Source organism: Dipodomys ordii, unplaced genomic scaffold (genome assembly GCF_000151885.1).
Source record: "Dipodomys ordii isolate 6190 unplaced genomic scaffold, Dord_2.0 Scaffold57, whole genome shotgun sequence".
Classification (NCBI taxonomy): domain Eukaryota; kingdom Metazoa; phylum Chordata; class Mammalia; order Rodentia; family Heteromyidae; genus Dipodomys; species Dipodomys ordii.
The window spans coordinates 11,595,582-11,602,796 of record NW_012267273.1 but is presented as its reverse complement, the minus strand read 5'-3'; positions in this window follow the sequence as shown (position 1 = coordinate 11,602,796).

The following is a 7,215-nucleotide window of genomic DNA, read 5'->3' as shown; positions in this document are numbered from 1 at the left end:
TTTCTGTTGGCTGACTTTTTTGTGTGTGTTGGTACTGGGCTTAAATTCAGGGCTTGCTGCTGTCCCTTAAGTTTTCCACTCAAGGCTGGTTCACTACTTTTTGAGCCCCAGCTACACTTCATACTTAAATACTAAGTATTACATTTAATACTCAGAGATGAGTCTCATTGACTTTTCTGCCCAGGCTGACTTTGAACCTCAACACTCAGATCTCAGCCTCCTGTATAGTGGCCAGTGAGTCACTGGCACTGGGCTTTGTTGATATTTTTTTCCCCAGTCATGGGGCCTGGACTCTAGGCCTGAGCACTGTCCCTCAGCTCTTCAGCTCAGGCTAGCGCTCTACCACTGAGCCACAGAGCCACTTCTAGGGCCTCATGCATGCAAGGCAAGTACTCTACCACTGAGCTACCTTCCCTTCCTTGTTGACATTTTTAAAGCTGTGTTCTTCTGTCATTCCCATTGAAAAAACTGATGATTCATATAGAGAGGGGATTAAATAATAGATGAGGGTCAGGTTTTGTGCAACTTGGAAATTGATTTCATTCATCCCCCCCCACATACACCCCCCCCAGTAAAAACTTGCCTCTGGTCCTTAAATACTACATATAGCTTGTTCTCTTGATTTTTAGCACCCTAACCCCAGTTTGTTCTCTTACAGCAAAAAAGTTGCTTTTTTAAGTGCTTAAATATCACTGCTAATGTATAGTGAAATTAAAAATAAATTACATGTTAATCCTTTTTCTTTCTTGTTTTGAAACTCAACACAACTTAAGGCTGTGGCTGAGGGATCTGATCCACCTCTGGCAGTTAAGTACAAAGGGCAGATTGAGTTGCTATAAAGAATTTATAGGGCCAGGTGCTGGTGGCTCGCATCTCTGGAGGTTGAAATCTGAGGATCTCAAAGCCAACTCAGGCAGGAAAGTCCTTGAGACTCTTATCTCTGATAAACCACTCAGAAAACCAGAAGTGGCGCTGTGGCTCTAATGGTAGCTCAAATGGTAGCGCTCTAGCCTGGAGCTGAAGAGCTGAGAGACATCCTTCGGGCCCAGAGTTCAAACCCCACAACCTACAAAAAAAACAAAACCCAACAAAACTTATGGCCCCAGGTTGTTTCCCATTGTGATGGGGCCAATCCTGAAGAGCTGGCACATCACCTCACGTTCCTTGTTGGAGGCTGCTGCATTGAGACCCTGCCCTGCCCTTTCTCTCCTTTCAGGGGAATAGTTAATAACAAATGATGTTGGCAGATTGAGTTAAAGAATTGAGGGACAGGCCAGGCACTGGTGGCTCACACCTGTAATCCTAGCTACTCAGGAGGCTGAGATCTGAGGATCACGGTTCAAAGCCAGCCTGGGCAGGAAAGTCCATGAGACTCTTATCTCCAATAAACCACTAGAAAACCGGAAGTGGCGCTGTGGTTCAAGTAGTAGAGGGCCTGCCTTGAGCTGAAGAGCACAGGGACAGTGGCCAAGCCCTGAGTTCAAGCCCTGAGACCGACAAAAAAAAAAAAAAATGATGTTGGCAGAGATCTGGAAATGGGCCTGGAGCTGCTCCGACCTAGGTGGACAGTGTCATTTCAGAATGTGGGAATTGTTGAGTCAGCCTGCCTGGGGGTTAGTGAAGGTCATTTGTGATAGCTAGCTAGGCACAGAGTCATCTCATCCTGTGTCTTAGGGCCTGGCGCAACAGAAACAGTAGGAATTGCCTGGAAGAGAAGCTTCTGATGCCCCTTCTGAGTTAGCTCTGAATTTCAGATGAAGAAACTGATTTGAAGAAAGAGGGTCCAAGACAAGTACTATAGTGAATTGAGGGGTTGTCTAGACCTGGTGTGGGACTTGAGTTCCTGTGCTTCTGTGGTTTCTGTGACTGCTGTAAGAAGGCTTTGCACATGTGATGGCTTGAAGCAACACAAATGCGTTATCTGGACATCATATATTTAAAATGGTTTTTTACTTGGCCAAATCCACAGAGTTGTCAGAATCACGCTTCCTCCATAGGCTCCATAAGAATTCTGTAGTTGGATGTTGAATATATCATCTACAGATGTGTATGCATGGTTCCAGGGAGTTACAATTGAGACTTGGTGGAACCTTCAGTGGGTTGGGGCTCCTGAGGTGCTCAGGTCATTCATTGGGTGTGCCTTCCAAGGGAATTGCAGAACTCCACCATGCACTCCCGCCATGAAGGGCCCAGAGCAATAGCCAGTTGATGTGGATCAAACCCTCTGAAATGAAACCAAAAAGACCTTTCCTTTCCTTTAAAAAATATTTTTTTGTGTGTGTGTGCCAGTTCTCAGGCTTGAACTCAAAGGCCTGGGCACTGTCCCTGAGCTTCTTTTGCTCAAGGCTAGCGCTCTACCTTTGAGCTACAGTATGACTTCTGGCTTTTTCTGTTTCTGTAGTACTGAGGAATTGAACCCAGGGAGGGGCTTCATGCATGCTAAGCAAGCGCTTTACCATTAAGCCATATTCCTAGCCCTAGCTACTGTATTTCATAAATTTGTCTGAACAAAGAATTGAAAGAAATGACTGATGTGCTGGGACACCAGAAAAATGTACATGTTCTGTACAGATGCAGTTATTAGCATATTTCTTTTCTTTTTCTTTTTTTTCTTCTTGTGTCGCCTTGGCTTGAACTTGGGGCCTGGGCACTGTCTCTGAGCTTTGTTTGTTCAAGGCTGGCACTCTACTACTTGAGCCACACTCCACTTGCAGCTTCTTTGGTAGTTAATTGGACATGAGTCTCATGGAGCCTGGCGCTGGTGACTCAGAGCTGTTATCCTAACTAACAGGAGGCTGAGATCTGAGGATCCCAGTTCAAAGTCTGGCCTTGCACATGAAAGCAAGTTTACTACCTGAGTTACACCCCAGTCCTGCAGATGCAATTTAAAAATTTAAAATGTCTGACCCACAGGTGTGAGACCCAACAAAAAGGAAGGCTGACTAGGATTGCAGGCGTGAGCCACCAAGAGCCTGGCCTTTCATATTAAGTATTTTAAATTTTCTTTGATTGACAGATTCCCTTGCGAAGTGTATTGAATGATGCTTTAGGGGCAAGTGGAGAGAGAATTGTATTGGTGCCAGGAAGAAGAAATACTTGCTGGTTCCTGAAGGGTTCACTCCTTTGCAACTTCAGAATCCCTATCTTTTTTTTTTTTTGGTCAGTTGTGGGGCCTGAACTCCGGGCCTGGGCACTGTCCCTCAGTTCTTTGGCTCAAGGCTAGCAATCTAGTACTTGAGCCATAGCATCACTTCCGGCTTTTTCTGCTTATGTGGTGCTAAGGAATCAAACCCAGGGCCTCATGCATGCAAGGCAAGCGCTCTATCACTGAGCCAACTTCCCAGCCCAACTATCTTAGTGACCCTGTAAGGACACAATTGCCTTAGACCTTAACTGAGCAGGTCTTTTACATACAAAGCCCTGGGGCCTTCTGCTTTCTCCCCCTACTGTGCTTCCTTCCTTGCCTGAGAGATCCTAATTGCTAGAGAATCTGACCTAGTGGGTTAAAGATTAACACCTTCCCACCAAGCACTTTACCAAAATTTCCCTCTAAATTAGAACACTACTTCAAGTCCTTGGCTGCTTTTTTTTTTTTTTTGGTACTGGTCCTGGGGCTTGAATTCAAGGCTTGGGTGCTGTCCCGAAGCTTTTTTTGCTTGATACTAGCACTCTACCACTTGAGCCACAGCTCTGTTCTGGCTTTTTTGGTAGTTAATTGGAGATAAGAGTCTCTGGAATTTTCTTGCCCTGTCTGCTTCGATGGGCGATCCTCAGTTCTTAGACACCTGAGTAGCTAGGATACCTGTATGAGTCACTGGCACCTCACCCTTGGCTGCCTTATACGTTGTCAGAGTCTGCACCCCAACTTCTCTTAATGCTCAAGTCTGAGTTGGGCTCTTCTTAGCAATAAAAGTGAATCCTTGGCTGTCAAGGCTACAGTGCCTGGCAAATCAAGGCTCTGAGTTCAAACCCTCGCACCACTACCACTACACCTTGTTGGACATATGGCTCTCAGTTCCCACTTCAGACCTGTGTGAAGGTGAACCTGAATTTTAGTAAGATCCTCAGAAGCAACATAAGCAAAATAGTTTGCCAAGCAGCGCCTTTACAGAAGTGGGTCTCAGGTCTGTCTGTGCACTAAGAATTGCCCAGGGAATTAAAAAATACTGACATGCTAACTTAATGGATCTGGGTGTCTGGAGTCTTAAAATTTCTCTCAGTGGGCAGCTGAGGTTGAGAACCACTGCTTTCAGGATTGTGAAGTTAAGTACAGTGGCCTTAGTTACATAAAGCTCTTTTTAGAAAAACTAGTTCTGTGGCTTGAACTCAGGGTCTGTCCCCAAGCTTTTGTGTTCAAGTCTAGTGCTTTACCACTTGAGTCACATCTTCACTTCCAGCTTTTTGGTCATTGATTGGAGATAAGAGTCTCATGGACTTTCCTGCCTGCACTGGTTTTGAACCACGGTCTCAGATCTCAGCTTCCTGCAGTAGCTAGGTGAGCCACCAGTGCTTGGCAGCGTTCTTAAGTTTAATGAATTAAGTAAAAATCCAGCCTGTCAGTTGTTTTAGCCACATTTCCACATATGTGGGTATTGGTTATTATCATGGACAGTGCAGGCAGTATTGCCATCCTGTCAAATAATTCTTTTGGACAGTGTTGCTTTAGATAGAGGTGGAACTGGGAGATGAGTCTCCTCCTCCTCCTCCTCCTTCCTTTTTCCTTTTTCTTTTCTTCTTTCTTCTTTTTTGCCAGTCTTGAGGCTTGAACTCGGCCTAGGCACTGTCCCTGAGTGTGTCTTGTTTAAGGCTTGTACTCTACCACTTGAGCCACAGTGCCATTCTGGCCTTTTCTGTTTATGTGGTATTGAGAAATGGAACCCAGAGCTTCATGCATGCTAGGCACACATTCTACCACTAAGCCACATTCCCAGCCCTATTCTGCATTTGATTGGGCTACAGGGGCTGGATTGGGAAGGTTTGGTGGATAATCTGGGTTGCCGATGTTTGTGAGTTTGACCAGCAGGTGGCTCTTATGCTTCCTACTACACCTTATGCTGGCGCCTGAACCTAGCCTGGGCCTCTAGAGCTTTCTACTAGGCATTGTGTATGCATTATCATTTGATATTTAATAATTCCATAGAATTAGTGTTACTATGCCCAGTTTATGGCCAGGCAAGCTGAAGCCAAAGGAACTTTGATAAGCCTTGTTGACAGGCATGTGGCTACCTGTAGGTGGGGATTCTTATAGTACTTATTGTATGGATTAATTAAACTTTTATACATTGGTGTGGCTCTGATTTCCATCTGTAACAAAACTTTACTTTTTTATGTAAGTAAATTGACTCTTAGGAACATACACTGTTGATAGGTTATCAGTTAATGGTTTCTATTACTTTCCTCCTTAATATGAGGAATCAACAACCTAGCTTTCCATGTTTTGCTGCAGCCCTCTAACTGCCTTGTCCTAGGAGTCTCTGCCTCTGAATGTATGCTTACTGCAGGCATTCAACCACACCACATGTAGTGAGGGTCCAGGCTTTCCTCTAAAACTCCATGTAAGTCCCTTCTGCAGTAGCAAAATGACAAAATGGGTCACTCTACTTTTGAAAGTTCATCCTTTTCAGATGTCAGAGGCCATCCATCTCTAGGTCTGTGCCCTGCCTCTCGAGGCCTCCGGTCTGCTGTGAGAAAACAGCAGCAAGTTCTCTGGCCACATTAGTTGCATTTCTTATTAACCCCAAATCTAGCTTGGTACAGCTATTCAGTAATGCCATTTTTTCTTGTAGTCAGGACCCAGACCTTCTTTACACTCAGTACCACCATTATGTCACAAAGGAACATTTAGTGTAAAAAAGAAGGCAAATTAAAGCTTTATAAAAACAGCTCTCAATTTCCTTATTTTTCTTTTTTCTTTTTTTTGGTTGGTTATGGGGCTTGAACTCTGGGCTTGGGCGCTGTCCCTGCGCTCTTCAGATCAAGGCGAGCACTCTACCGCTTGAACCACAGTGCCACTTCAGGTTTTCTAGTGGTTTATTGGAGATAAGAGTTTCACGGACTTTCCTTCCGGGGCTTGGTTTGAACTGTGATTCTCAGATCTCAGCCTCCTCAGTTGCTAGGATTACAGGTGTGAGCCACCGGCACCTGGCGTCAATTTCCTTATTTTTCACAAGTCTAGTGAATATTCCTTATCAGCTGACACTGGAATATATGCTGATCTAATCCAGCCTCCTCATCTAAAGCCCACGAGGGCTTGAGCATCTTCAGTGGCTGACTACGGCACTCCATCCTTCTATCCCTGTCTCTGAAGCTTAAGCAGTACAGTGGTACAATGGAAACTGCATGGAGTTTAGAACCAAACCTGGTTCAAATCCTATCCCTCATCCTCATAAACAGTTGAGCACTTGAAATGTGGCTAATGCAAATTAAGAATGAGTTTTTTCTTCTGAACTTCAAGGTTACAGTTTGACATGTCCTTTCTCCCAGGCTCACTTCACATTTCCCACTTTATCACAGATACATGGAGTATTCTGGTTCCATTTGTCCTTTGCTCCCTTTTCACTCTCACTAGCACCACCCCTTACATTTTTATTTCAGCTTCCTGATACTCATTTTCTTAAGCTGTTGATTATCCAAAAGGTTCACTCCGTGCCTATACTATACTTTAGTCAACTTAATCCTGTATATAAGCATATTCCTCTGTTTGTATTTATGTGGGAGGTTATGTTTTGGGTCTAAGATCCACATATGAAAGAAAACATGTGCCTTGTAGATTTCTGGGCCTGGCATACTTTGTCAGTATATTTCCCAGATCTAACCATTTCCCTGCAAATGACATAAAATCATTATTTGTGACAGCTACATAAATTATCTCAGTTTGTCAGTGTCTGTCTATCTATCTGTCTATCTATCTATCTATCTCCATCCCTATATCACATTTTAAAAATTCATTTATTGTTTAGGGCATCAAGGCTATTGTCATAATTGGCTATTAGGAACAGTGCTATGGTGCACATAGGTGTGCAGACTTTCAGATAAATGCCCAAGAGTGGTATTGCTGAGTCATAGCGTTGCTCTGTGTTTAGTTTTTGAGGGATTTCCAAACTGATTTCCATAGTGGTTGCCCTAATTTACATCCCTATCAACAGTATATGTGCCAGCACTTTGCTGCTTGTCTTCTTACTAGAGTAAGATCGAATCTTAATGTTGTTTTTTTTT